General features: G+C 37.0%; 1 long non-coding RNA gene across 1 annotated transcript in view; it reads right to left on the reverse strand.

Moving 5' to 3' along the window:
* Nucleotides 1–1597: 1597 nt before the first annotated feature.
* Nucleotides 1598–14775, reverse strand: part of LOC122905557 — a 42339-nt gene continuing 29161 nt past the window's right edge. The window contains exon 3 of the long non-coding RNA XR_006384356.1: nt 1598–1666. This is a non-coding gene — a long non-coding RNA (uncharacterized LOC122905557). The remainder of the gene's footprint in view (nt 1667–14775) is intronic.

A 14775-nucleotide genomic window follows, 5' to 3' on the forward strand; every position in this document is an offset into this window, starting at 1 on the left:
ACTGGATTTTAATATCAAGTAGATTAGTAAAATGCTCTTTTCCCCTCCAAACAGAAGTGACTGAGAGCCCCCTGAAATTATACCTCATATTTGCCATAATGAAAAAGTATTCACATAGACACTCTTGAATTTCCTCTGAAGGTGCTAATATACTGATCACTGAATGATCATTGAATAGCGTTGAGATAAATAACTTTGAAGACTTTGGAGTCAAAGAGATTTTCATTCAAATCCCAACTCTACCACTTACCATCTATGTGATTCTGGACTATAACTTATAATAATACTTACTTCATATTTTTTTTATCAGGTAAGATAACACATAGAACCTACTTGGCACTCTTTATTTTTTTATTTTTTATTTTTTTTTGCAGCCTTAGATGAATTTATTTGCCCTTTTTTTTCCAATTTATTTATTTTCAGAAAAACAGTATTCATTATTTTTTCACCACACCCAGTGCTCCATGCAAGCCGTGCCCTCTATAATACCCACCACCTGGTACCCCAACCTCCCACCCCCCCGCCACTTCAAACCCCTCAGACTGTTTTTCAGAGTCCATAGTCTCTCATGGTTCACCTCCCCTTCCAATTTACCCAAATTCCCTACTCCTCTTTAACGCCCCTTGTCCTCCATGCTATATGTTATGCTCCACAAATAAGTGAAACCATATGATAATTGACTCTCTCTGCTTGACTTATTTCACTCAGCATAATCTCTTCCAGTCCCGTCCACGTTGCTACAAAAGTTGGGTATTCATCCTTTCTGATGGAGGCATAATATTCCATAGTGTATATGGACCACATCTTCCTTATCCATTCATCCGTTGAAGGGCATCTTGGTTCTTTCCATAGTTTGGCAACTGTGGCCATTGCTGCTATAAACATTGGGGTACAGATGGCCCTTCTTTTCACGACATCTGTATCTTTGGGGTAAATACCCAGGAGTGCAATTGCAGGGTCATAGGGAAGCTCTATTTTTAATTTCTTGAGGAATCTCCACACTGTTCTCCAAAGAGGCTGCACCAACTTGCATTCCCACCAACAGTGTAAGAGGGTTCCCCTTTCTCCACATCCTCTCCAACATATGTTGTTTCCTGTTTTGTTAATTTTGGCCGTTCTAACTGGTGTAAGGTGATATCTCAATGTGGTTTTAATTTGAATCTCCCTGAGGGCTAATGATGATGAGCATTTTTTCATGTGTCTGATAGCCATTTGTATGTCTTGATTGGAGAAGTGTCTGTTCATATCTTCTGCCCATTTTTTGATGTGTTTGTCTGTTTCGTGTGGGTTGAGTTTGAGGAGTTCTTTATAGATCCTGGATATCAACCTTTTGTCTGCACTGTCATTTGCAAATATCTTCTCCCATTCCGTGGGTTGCCTCTTTGTTTTGTTGACTGTTTCCTTTGCTGTGCAGAAGCTTTTGATTTTGATGAAGTCCCAGAAGTTTATTTTCGCTTTTGTTTCCTTTGCCTTTGGAGACGTATCTTGAAAGAAGTTGCTGTGGCTGATATCAAAGAGATTACTGCCTATGTTCTCCTCTAAGATTCTGATGGATTCCTGTCTCACGTTGAGGTCTTTTATCCATTTTGAGTTGATCTTTGTGTACCGTGTATGAGAATGGTCGAGTTTCATTCTTCTGCATGTACTTGGCACTCTTTTGAGAAAACTGCAACCAATCAATAGTAATAATAGTCATATATTAGAATACTTTTTTAAAAAGATTTTATTTATTTATTTGACAGAGAAAGACATAGCAAGAGAGGGAACACAAGCAGGGGGAGTGGAAGAGGGAGAAGCAGGCTTTCCCCTGAGCAGGAAGCCTGATGCGGGGCTCCAGCCCGGGACCCTGGGATCACGACCTGAGCTGAAGGCAGACGTTTAACAACTGAACCACCCAGGTGTTCCTAGAATACTTTCTTTTACAAATATCATAAAACCCAAGCTAGACCAAATTCTAATGAAGTATAGTGATTCATGTACATAAACTAAAGGACCAAGGGGAGGGTAGTCCTCAGGATTGGCTAACTCAATTGCTGTTGTGCTATGTCTATGGGATTTTCCTCACTGTGTTCTCCCTTGCTTTGCTTTATGAGGAGGGAGATTTTTGGAAAAACGGTTCTTGTAATCCACGTTGCACACTCTCACACCACATTGTCCAGAGACAGAAAGAGGAACTATGTCCTTTCTCCATATATAAGTCCCAGCAAATATGCCATGAAGCTTTTTGGGCTGAATTGAGTAACTTTCTCATATATAAATCATTCCTGGGGGCTAGATAAATGTCTTGCACTGATTGGTTTAGGGCTAGACTGTTGTGTCAATCATTGCAGCAAGAGGAGTAGGAGTTACCCTTAAACCAGTAGCTCAGACCTGGAACTCTGAAACTAAAATTAGGGTACTTTGGGGGAGGGGAAAAGTCAGGAATAAATGCAGAGAAGGCAACAAATAATGTCCATTTGGCCTTATTTTCATGATGAGTGGTCCTGTGGGTTTTTTCTTCTAAGTAATTGATGATGTTCTTAATACTTTCCAGTGAATTATCTAATGATATAACCAAAATTATAAACAAATGTTATGTTTTAGCCTAGTGATGGATAACATAGCAAAAGGCCTTGAAGTCTCAAAGTCACAAAAATTCAAATACAGTTGTTCAAATACCTGTTTCAAAGTATAATAATAGAAAGATACTTGGTAATTCTTTTTATATAAGTTATGAGTTAACACATAGCATTATATTGTAGACAAATAAACTTGATATTGGTATCTGAAAATTCTGTAAAGTATACATTTATTAGTGGAATCTGAAATATGTAATTATAGTAATTACATAGCAATTAAAATTATATATATATAATTATATAAACCATATATGCACTATTATATTGTATCAGTATTATATTAATTTTTTCTTAGAGTTATTGGGATAATTTTTCCCTCATTTCTCAATAAGAATATTGATGAGTTAATTAATTAATTAATATCAAGTATAATCCAGCGTTCTGCATAAATCTAGCTATAAATGCCTAAGTGTTTTGTTGATCAAACCCTTGTGTTACTACAACTCAAGTGTTTTCAGGGTTTTTCTTTCATTGTGCTGTTTAACACATGATGAAGATATACCTCTACGTGTCTATGAAGTCTGACATCCTGATGGTGTAAAGTTTACTTTCATCTGTTGAGATTTTGACCCAACTTTCAATATTTATTCTCTTAATGATAGATGGTATCCACCAGATGGTATCTGGACACTCAAATAAAAAATATTATATTTTTTAAGTTGTTTGGATTTATTCATACATTATTTTTATTTCATGAAACAGCAAAAAACATAAAAAATAGTAAAAGTTGTAAAATTAGAACACAGAATAAATTCAAGCAGCATTTGAGAATTGTTTTCTATTTCTGGAACTTTTGTAATATGAACAGATTTTTTGATAACCAGGAAAAATCTCTTACAGAGATCTCTTTCAGTTAACATAAAATTTGAAGGTCATATTTCAGAATATTTTTATCAATTTGACAGAAGAGAAATGTGTGTACGTGTATTATATATGGATAATATCAGATCTAATTTTCCCTATTTGTAAATAAGGTTCATAACTTTCATCATTCTAGAGTTGTGCTACAACCCCACAATTTTTGACCCAGCCTCTGTGATTGGCTAAGATACAGGAAGCAGATTCAATCTAATCAGATCATTCCCTTTGTCATCTTTTATAGTGCATTTCCTCTACTTTTCCTTCTATTCTTCACAAAGCCTTAAGAGCAGGTAGAAATGCTGCATTTGCCCTGCATCTAGTTATGGATACAGAAGACTGCAGTTTTATTTCACAAACAGGTGTTATAGCCACAAAGATAAAAGACCATACTCTCTGCTAAAATCTGAACCAAGAAATTGTACAGCACTTTCTACCTAAGGTTGGCAAACAAACCTCAAGATTGGTTTCCCTAGAAGCAGATAATGATGATATCCATTTTGTTAGTACAAAAAGCCATGCCCCTTTTCTATTAGTCTAAAAAGGCAAAGACTGCTCCAAATGACTGTATAGTCATTTGGGGAAAACCAAAACATTCCACATCATCTGCCTACTCATTTTAAACAGGAAGTTTCAGGACACTGAAATATCTTAGCTCAGAGTAGTCATCCTTGAAATAGCTGGAGAGCAGTGTAAAAAAAATATTTACTCTCCTAAAAACTGCAAGACAAAGATGCTACACTGTGCTCTATTAAATTTAAATTGATTAGTGTCCCACACAACCAGTGTGCACAGGCTGGGCACTGACAATCAGCCATGAAGTGGGGGCTGCCAGTGGCAGTTCCAGAAACACAGCAAGGGATTGATTAAAGTGAGCTTTCTACCATCTGTGGTCACGTTATGCTTGGGATCGTTCATATATCTGCAGGAACAGCAGTAAATATGCCAACAGAGGCAACAGGTTTCCTTGAAGCAGAGAAGAAAGTGGAGTCGATCAAGCTAACGCTATAGCTTAAGTCCGATAGCAGAGGATTCATAGAAAAGAGCTGACTTTGGCATTCTGTGTGAAAAGACCATCCAGGATGGAAATACTATGCTAGAAAGATAATTCTTACTTGGAGGATTTATGATTAAAATTTTAATTCATTCTAATATTTGTCCAATTAAATCAGTTATAGGCATTTTGGCTGAGAGTCAACCTTTACATTAGGGAACAATATTTTTTAAAAGGGTTTGGCCGAAAATGGTGGCTCCAGTGTTTCATTTCATTTGGATGAGAGGAAAAGGAAAAGAAAGAGAAGATGGAGGAGAAGATAAATAATGGGAAAAAAATGTGACTTTTTTCTCAAAAAGCAATGTTGCAAATTATTGGACAATCTCTTAGTTCCATAAAATTCTTTTGTAGGAGTCATAATTTTTGTTCATTCATTCATTCATTCATTCATTCACTCAATAAATATGTATTATGTGCTTACTTTGGATATAATGTAAGTGATGAAGCTCTAAGGGAGACAAACACTTTGACCTCCAGGAGTTTACCCTTCTAGGTATATTAAAACCTATGCAATTATGCAAATAGCTATTATAACTATATTTAGGGGTGTTTCATGTGCTTTGATTGGAATAGTCCAGCAAAAAAGTGACACCACGGACGGGCGTATAACCATATTGTCAAGTAATAGCTCTTTTTCTTTGCAGTAACTATTCCATATCTCTTTCTTGGTCTTCCATTAGATTTTTTTTCCTTCTCACTTGCACATTGTAATCTTATGTTATATTTTACACAGATAATGGAAATTATTCCAAAAGATGTTTATCATCTCCTCACGACCAAATCTACAAACTTACATGCATCTGCCAGGAACTTCTCTCCTTTTTTACTGAAAAAATGGGGAAAATTTTTCTTTCTCTTGGCAATGGTGAATCATTTCATATATGCTACCTTCTCCATGACTTTGCCTCTTTGGTTCTTTGCTTTCTTCATGAATCATTAATATCTATCTCTCTCTCTCACGAGTGATTTCCATATGCTAGAAGTTGCTGCCTCACAATATGTTTCACATCGTGGCATACATATAAAGTTATACTAAATTTAAGTCACGCTGGGGAAAACCAGTGAGACCATTCAAGTACTGAAGCAAGTGGTCCCCCTGTTCTCGGGCCATCTGGAGCATTGTAGGAGCAACTGTGCATCTGAGCACTTAAGTAGTCATTTATAATCAAACAAATAAACAAATAAACAAAACCCTCCTTAACCCCATGTGTCCATTCAGTTCCTTTCTGATATCCTTTATATCGAAAATTCTTACCGTGATTTTCTACATATGCTTTTTTCAACCATTTCCTTATCTCTCATTTAAAATATTCTCTTCAGAATACTCCAATCAAGTCGCCTTCTCTGAAATTGTTATTGTCAAAAATCAACAGATCTACTGCATCTCTCTCTCGCTCTATCTCTCTTATTTGAAAGCTTCCTTCTTTGAACTCTATTTTTAGTTCCCTTTATGATTGATTTCAGAATATCCTGGCTTTTTTCCTATGTCTTCCTGATTATATTATCTCTCAGCCTCCATTGCTGGCTCCTCTCCTTCTGTCTGACCTAAGAACTAGATTCTGTTTCTTCTTCTCTTCCTTCCTTCTCCTTAGATCATCTTATCCAGTCACATGGTTTTCATTACCACATATGTACTAATAAAACAAAATTTAAATTCTAAGTCTAGGCTTCTTGTCTTGGCGTTTATATTTGAATGTTTTATTGGCATCTTAAACTTAATGTGTCCAAAATTAAATTCTTCATTCCTTTCTTCCCCAGTCTTCCATTTCAATAAAAATTCCACAGGACAATCAATTTTATAGTAAATAATTCAGGAGTCATCTGGATTCTCCTCTTTTCACCTCCCATAACCAACACATTGATAAATGTCAGTAATTCAATCTACATATCCATAGAGAATCTATTGTCTTTTGTTTTCTCTTCTGCTACTATCTTAGAGTAGGTCACCTTTCTCTCTCACCTGAATTACTGAGATAAGCTCTTATCATTTATCCTTACCTCCCACCTTTCCTCTCTAACCTTTTCCTCCTCAGAAAAGCAAAATGGTCTTTGTAGAAGATAAATTATTTAATACACCTGAATAAAACCCCTCAAAGTATGTAAAATAAAATCTATACATTTCTGTGGTTTACAACATTCTAAATAATGTGGCCTCTGATTTTGTCTTTCCTTTTTGTCCTCTACTTTTGACTGTTTTGGTCTATTACCCTCTCACTCACAGACTCCTTGGCTTTCTTTCAGTCACTCCTATAAAAGTCTTATCAAACAAATATCCTTTTGCCTATATATTCTACCCACTTTTTCTTTGTATGATTGCCTCTTGCTTATCTTTTAAGGTTGAATGTAATTGTTTTTTACTCAGTTGTTTTTGTTTGTTTGTTTGTTTGTTTTTACTGTCACATCTTTAGTTGGTCTCACCTGACATTCCTTCTCACAGGATACTGTCCTTTTTCATGTTATTTATCATAATTCTTAATTAAGGGTGTCTGGGGGCTCAGTTGGTTAAGCATCTGACTCCGTTTCAGCTCAGGTCATGATCTCAGGGTTACGAAATACAGCCCTGAGTCAGGTTCTGCACTCAGTGTGGAGTCTGTTTGTCCCTCTCCCTCCCCCTCTGCCCTTCCCTCTGCTCACACAATCTCAAATAATGAGACCATTTTTGTTCTGTTCATAAAAATATAGCAAAGTGCTGCCATACAGTAAGTGTTCAATAAACGCATGTTGAATATGTATTCTATTCAATATAGCAGACTAGGACACATGTCTCACTTTATTTCTTCTCTTTCTTAATAATCCCCACTTAAAACTGTGGAAGAAACTTAAAGAGAACATAAAGATATTCAATTACTGAACAAATTTTTATTTTTTTTATTTTTATTTTTTTAAAGATTTTATTTATTTGACAGAGAGAGATCACAAGTAGAGAGAGAGAGGAGGAAGCAGGCTCCCCGCCCAGCAGAGAGCCCGATGAGGAACTCGATCCCAGGACCCTGAGATCATGACCCGAGCTGAAGGCAGAGGCTCAACCTACTGAGTCACCCAGGCAGCCCCTGAACAAAGTTTTAAACAAATACTTGAAAAATCAAAGGGAAACCACCATCACAGATTAACTAGAGGGAGCAGAGGAAGCCACAGTCTGGAATAAACACTAATGTGGCTGCATTCAGGGAGAGGGCCAAGTCAAGCAACAAGTTCTACAAAGGGAGAGCCTGAGATATGTAGCTGAAACATGGACACTAATTGAAGTTTTTTAAATTGAACAGTTGATTTATTCATATCTCTCTTGTATATCCTATATGGATAGAGAAAGACTTTCAGCCAGTCACTTAAGCCTAGGTAAAAATATTACAGTTTTATTTTCTATGGAAATGGTAAAAATTATCTGTAAAGTTAAAGCTAATACTGTGAGGTTTTTGGTTGTCCGTTTTTGTTTTTTAAGATTTTACTTATTTATTTGTCAGCGAGAGAGAGCGTGCACACAAGCGGGGGTGGGAGGGAGTGGCAGGCAGAGGGAGAAGCAGGTTCCCTGCTGAGCAAGGAGCCTGATACAGGACTCCATTCCAGGACTCTGGGATCATGACCTGAGCCAAAGACAGATGTTTAACCTACTGAGCCACCCAGGCATCCCAATACTGTGAGTTAATCATACCAAATCAAAATTTTATTTGTTTTAGCACTGAAGAGTTTTCTAGGGTAATGGGTAGGACCTCCCTATTACCTTAAAGCAAAGCCAGTTGACTCTATTTACCTAAAGACAGAGAGGTCCTCTTTACTGCCTTAATTTAAGATATAAATAGATAATAAAACATCACCCAACAATTAACACAAAAGAGAAATCCAAGGTAATTGGAAAAGAATGTCCTAGAGGAATTCAAAAATATATCATAAAATATTAACAATTAAGCAAAACTTTCATTAATATTCCTAAAGTGATTAAACTGGAATTATTAGAGACAAGAAACCATTCAAAATATTAAACCTAGAACTACAATTCAAAAATTCAACTATAAGAAAAGAAAGATAATTTTGAGGGATGTTCAAAAACTGTAGAACAAGTATACACATACATATATATGTATATATATATGTGAAATATAATTTTTAAGGAACTATAGAAGTTATTGAAAATCAATATAGAATGTTTTCTATTTGACCACCTAAAAGAGAGGTAGAAATTAGCAGAGACAAGGAAGCCAGAGTTTTGTCATTGAAGAGACTATAGAGGCCAGTTGTAGGCAAATAGGCTTTAGCAATGGAATGTAAAAAGGACCCAGGTGACCACCTGGCTAAACACAGACATCAGGCAACCCACCTCAAAGAATCCTCTAACTGACAAATGGACTACTAACAACTAGGCACAGTTACCAAAAGAGAAAAAATTCCATATGTTGCCATCCCTCCTCATCTTCCCCCTTTAAAATCAGCCCCCCACCCACTGCCTTCTTGTGGACAGCCTCTCCTCTGCTGTCCTACCTGCTGCTCCCTTGTGGTGTATTCAATACACTTCTATTTCATTTCTTCTGCCTCAGGTGAATTCTTTCTCCTTGGGCACCATAAGCTCCCACCAGATCATGACCCTGCATTTGGGATCCACCGTCCAGTGAAGAGACACTTCATTTAGACACCATAAGAACCTAAAGAATTCCAAATTGAATGAAAGGTAAGACTTATGACTAGCTCTATGATTATAAAATGGCAGCATTCAAAGTTTTTTAAAATTGTGATATACCCTAGAATGGAAATAAATCAATATAAGATATCCATTAATAAATGAGGATTTAAATGATGATAAATTTGTTAGTTATACTAAAGGCTAAAAGATTATAGAGAAAAACACTCAGATCAATAAAACAAAATAAATTTTTAGCCTTGATTTCTATACCCAGTCAAAAATGTCATCAAATGTGAGGACAAAACAAAGATATTTTCAGAGCTATAAGTGTTATCTCCCGTGAAACCTACCTTAGGAATTAAGTGACTGAGTAGTCTAGAAAAAAACAAGGCTGGTAATCGTGGAACAGGGGCAGGAAAAGACAGAGATTCAACTTCTCTTGGAGTCCATTGCAAGATCGGGGCAACAATTCAAATTGGATACAGAAGGAGAAATGGTTGGCCACCATGAGAGAGGATTTAAGAATAATTAGCAGATATGATGGAAGAGATATCAAAACAGAAACTTGGAAAATACAAAGGCAAGGATAAAGGTGCAGAATTTTTAAAAAGAGATAGAAAATAAGCAGAAAGCATATTTAAAAAATTGGAAGTCAGAGTCCAAATGAAAAATAATGTTTGATCTCAGCAATTTTTTTGGACAGCATTTTGTTTAATAGAGGTTGAAATGTAGTGTTTAGTGCTGCTATGAAGTAAGAGTTTTCATATTTCAACTTAGAAAATGTCTTTTCAATCAAATAAGAATTGTTAAGTACTGATGTCAATCCACAAGCTTATTTTAATTGAACATATTCATCATTTGGAAGTCATTTATAGAATTCTATCAGATTCTCCTCTTGATAGTCACCTTTCAGTATGTCATTATGTTGCAGATTAATCACTTCTATTTGAAGGATCGGTGGAACCTCCTCAACTGTACAGTCAAATGAGTTTTAAAGTATGAAAATTTCCTTTACGTTTGCATCAAGGTCTAAAAAAAACACAGCTAGATCTGTGTTTTAGTTCAGGAAATACATCCACTACAAATTTGCATAGGAATAGAGATCCCATTTCCTGTTTTAACTTTTGACAGCATGGAAAGGATATCAAGTAGCCCGCCCGACATTACTTGTGATTCAAACAACATCAGTTGTTTAAATGACTACACAACAGCATAAACTCCACATCTAAGCACTATTCTGCCTATAATTTTAGGTTGAGTTCATTAGGAAACATCAAAAAATAATATAAAAATGAAAATGAAAAAAAAATTTTTGTCTGTAGTTAACAGTGGTTGAAGCAATTCTTTTCATTCAGGAAAAAAAAAAACCTTTTGGTCCAGTGCTCAGAAAAATCCCAGTGAAATTTTACCATTACTAAGCCATCAAACTTCTGTGAAAGTAGGGCAGGTCAGATTATTCAGCTTTTATTTCTCTCAAAAATTGACAGAACTGACCAAACATAAGTCTATAAGGGATGCTCATAAGCACAAGTGAAACTCATAACAATTACAAGTGATGGGGACGAAGCCTTTGCCTGCATGAATATTACAGTGAATATCCATAGACTTGACCCACATTACATTTTCACAGGTTTTGTACCTTTGTTCAACTTTTCCTTTTTCTATGGCACATACATTTTTATCACCATCTGTTGCAATATATCTTAACGGATTCCACTTCAGGTTGTGCTGAATTCATGTTTTCTCAGTTTCTTTGAAAGTCTTCTTGCCTGACCACACATAACAGTCATATAAGCTGATTCTTTAATCACTTCAAACTTAGCTTTGAGTCCTCAAAGAAACACAACATCTGAGCAGTATCAATATCATCCGTTGACTCATCAAAAAGCCACAGAAAATCACTTGAAATCAATAGCTATGATGAGGGAGCAGGAGGCTGGCTGAGGACAGAGTAGAAGCTGGCGCCTTGCACCCCCTCTTCACCCGCTCCCCTCCATATGTGTAGCATTCCTCAGGCACCCCTGACTGCCATAAAACGATAAATAGTTAACTTGCAGGGATCGCAATCCTGCAGAACAGGAATCTCCCTTGCTCTACAAGTATCCTAGAGATCTAAACAGGGAGGTTACCTTATCAATAGCACAAATTTCCAGAGGCAAATAACTCCCATGTCCTGAAGCCCTGATGTCCCCTTCCCCACCATAAACTGGAGGAGACTGAGGTAGAAGGGAATGTGAATGGCAGCAGGGTCATAATGCCCCACTAAGAATCTCCCAACTATCTTAATGTTAATGCCTGACCTAAAAATGACATTGATCAAGCCATAAGGGCAAGGACTACCCCCGGCACCTTGTAGGCCCACCTTAGCACGTGAGAGCTCTGTCGAAATCTCCCATCCCTTCACCACCTCCCCCCAACCACAAGGTATATAACACGCCTACCCTCACAACTCGGGGCAGCCGCATCTCCACCTGCCCACGGGTCCTGTCCCCGTGCTCTAATAAACCACCTTTTTGCACCAGAGACGTCTTAAGAATTCTTTCTTTAGCCGTCGGCTCCGAACCTCACCCCACCGAACCTCACCTAGGTTCTAGAACTTCATCAGCTATGTTTTCTTTTTAATTGAGTATTGCTGTTTTACCCAAGTATTTCAATCTTTGAACAATTGCTCTCACCAAAAAGCTGGCAGACTTAATCAAGTTTTGTTTGGTTTGGTTTGGTCTTGTTTTTTTCTGGTTACCTTTGTTCGGCCACTGCACTAAAACACATTTTAATTAACTCACCATCAGTAAATAGTTTTCCTTGCTTGGTTTAAAAAAAGCCACTTAATTTTGTTCCCATCTCATTTTGTTTTTATTTTTATGAAGAAATTCTACCATTATTAAATATCCCATTTAAAGCTTTCTAATTTTTCACTCCCTTTCTTTCTTTTTTTTAAAAGATTTCATTTATTTATTTGACAGAGAGAGACACAGCAAGAGAGGGAACACAAGCAGGGGGAGTGGGAGAGGGAGAAGCAGGCTTTCCCCTGAGCAGGGAGCCTGATGCTGGGCTCAATCCCAGGATCCTGGGATCATGACCTGAGCCAAAGGCAGACGCTTAACTTAATCCAGGCTCCCCTTTCAGTCACTTTCTTTTGAATATTGTCATGAGTGTTCAAGTAGATATCAATGTATATTGATTCTTTAAGCACAGCTATAATGTCATTGAATAAGAAACACCATATTTGTCATCTAATTCTATAACAGAATAGCCTGCACACCACTCTACCTTAAAATCGTGACATTTAAAGTCCACTTTTCTCTTTTTTTCTTGTTTTGACATCATGAGTATGCCCAGGTAGTAAATAAATAATAAAATAGCACAGTACAATAATACATGTGGCATTCACAATGCTGTCAGGCTGTAACAGTGTCACTGTGACAGCAATGCTCTGAGCAGCAATGCAAAGCTGTGAGAGTGCCACATATGGTCTTTCCTGCAATTACCCAACTCTGTCATTTCAGCACAGAAGCAGACAGACACAATATGCAAACAAATGAGCATGGCTGGGTTCGAATAAAACTTTATCAGTAGATGCTGAAATTTGAATTTAACCGTGATGTGTCACAGAATATTTAAAAAACATATTTGTTCAACTCTTTAAAAATGTGAAAACCGTTCTTAGCTTGCAGGTCTACAATAACAGGGAGCACGCTGGATTTGGTCCATAGGCCATTTTGGATTCCCCGATCAACTTGGACTATATCCACAGGCTTCCTCACCCACTGAATTCTGGTTGGGTCTGTCAGTAGGGAATACGGACAGGGGACTGGTGAAAGGGAGAATAGTGAGTTTGGGGTGTCTATTTTCTTCTTGCTGCCCTCTGTCTGTGTGATCGCTACAGAATGGTTACATATCTCACCTGAAGCTTTTAAGGATGCATCCCTCTGCTGAAGGTTTTAATTCCTGTCAGGTAACCTTCTAAACACAGCTCTCTCTGTCTCTAAGTTACAGTAACTGCTCCTTACACTTGTTCCTTCATGCATAGGGGTAGTAAGGGGACTCTAGCTTTGTGGGCCCTGGCCTTATGCGCTGCCCTTATGGTTTGCTACAATGTGACTTTATAAATGGTTAATAAACCTATCTTAATTTTAAAAATATATTTTCTGTTGTGATCCTAACTGGTCCAGATACTGATACTAATTTCTCAGATTAAGTATATGATAACATGATTTTCTATCTCTCATACATACATATTAGGCACTTGCTAGGTGTAACTGGATATCCATGTCCTCTTTTTCCTTGTATACTTTCTTATTAAAACTATTTGTGGTGAGCTTAGTTGAAGCTGGCAAGTGAGAAGAGGGTGGAGTGAGGGAGGCAAAGAATCTTTCTCTGAGAGTTAATTCCAAAGTCTTGCAACTAAATTGTCTCTCAATTTTCTCTGATTAAGTTTATGGTTTAATATGTTCTTTAGTTAGTGGTCTTTATATAACTTCTCCTAACTCTCCACTGAAATGCCCAGAACAAACACAGACTAAGTAATGGCAACTCAACAGCACCAAAATTTAGGAATTATTTGCACACTATTGCCAGAGTTGGAAAAATTTGCACCATTTAGAAGGTAGATGGAATTCAGTTGAAAAACTAATTTGAATTTCCCATGAATGTCAGGTGCCAGAAACAGTAAAACTGCTGGCCTGATTGAAGACAGGAAGGCCATCTGTTTCTCCCCCTGTCTCTTGGGATAGAAATGCATTTTCTTAACCAATCAGGGCACAGTCATATCTGGAAAATATCAATGTTAGTTTTGAGACTGTTTTCTATTTTATTAAATTATTAATAAGGTATAAAGAAGGAAGCCTAGATAAACTAATTCCAATTTTTAAAAAAAAATTATTAATTCAACAAACATCTATTGAACATCAACTATATGTCCCTATATTAGCTTGTTGGGAGAATAAGACATTGGTCTCTCAAAGACACTACAGTTTGGTGTGAAAATAAAACAGAATTTAGAACATGGTGTGAGATAGATAAGAACATAGGGCTTAGGAGGTCAAGGAAGATTTCCTTAAGGAAGCAATATCTAAAAGGATATATGAAGGGTGATTAATGTTGGCTGAATAAGGTGGCATGCATTAGAGAGACGTGTGTATGCATAGTTCTGAAAGAAATATAGTCCCCATGCAAGAGCATTTAAGAGACAATAAACAAATAAAATTTGGAAGGAATGTCTGTCAAATAAAAAATAATTTCAGACTTTATATATTTATATACTTATTTATTTTTGTAAGAGATTCTTGAAAGATTATTTCAAAAGGACAGGAATGGGACCACGGCAAAGGGGAGAGGATTACCACTGCAATAGAGAGGACATTGCTGTGAACTCATCAGGGTTCTCAAGGGTTAGACAAAGGGTTTTTCCTTTAACAAGGCTGCAAAGAACCAGGTGTGTGGGGAGTGGGATGAAAGGTGGCATGGTTGGATGGTGGATCTGAGACTGTTTTACTCTCATGCCAGCTTATGCTCAGGAGAGGCCCTTTAGGAGAAACTGTAATGATGGCTCAGGCTGAAGGTGAATCAGATTTCAGGGCAGGAGCAAAGAGAAACTTAACCAAAGCTTGGTTAATAGGCATTTTGTTCCCATT

Source organism: Neovison vison, chromosome 4 (assembly GCF_020171115.1).
Source record: "Neovison vison isolate M4711 chromosome 4, ASM_NN_V1, whole genome shotgun sequence".
In the NCBI taxonomy this organism is placed as follows: domain Eukaryota; kingdom Metazoa; phylum Chordata; class Mammalia; order Carnivora; family Mustelidae; genus Neogale; species Neogale vison.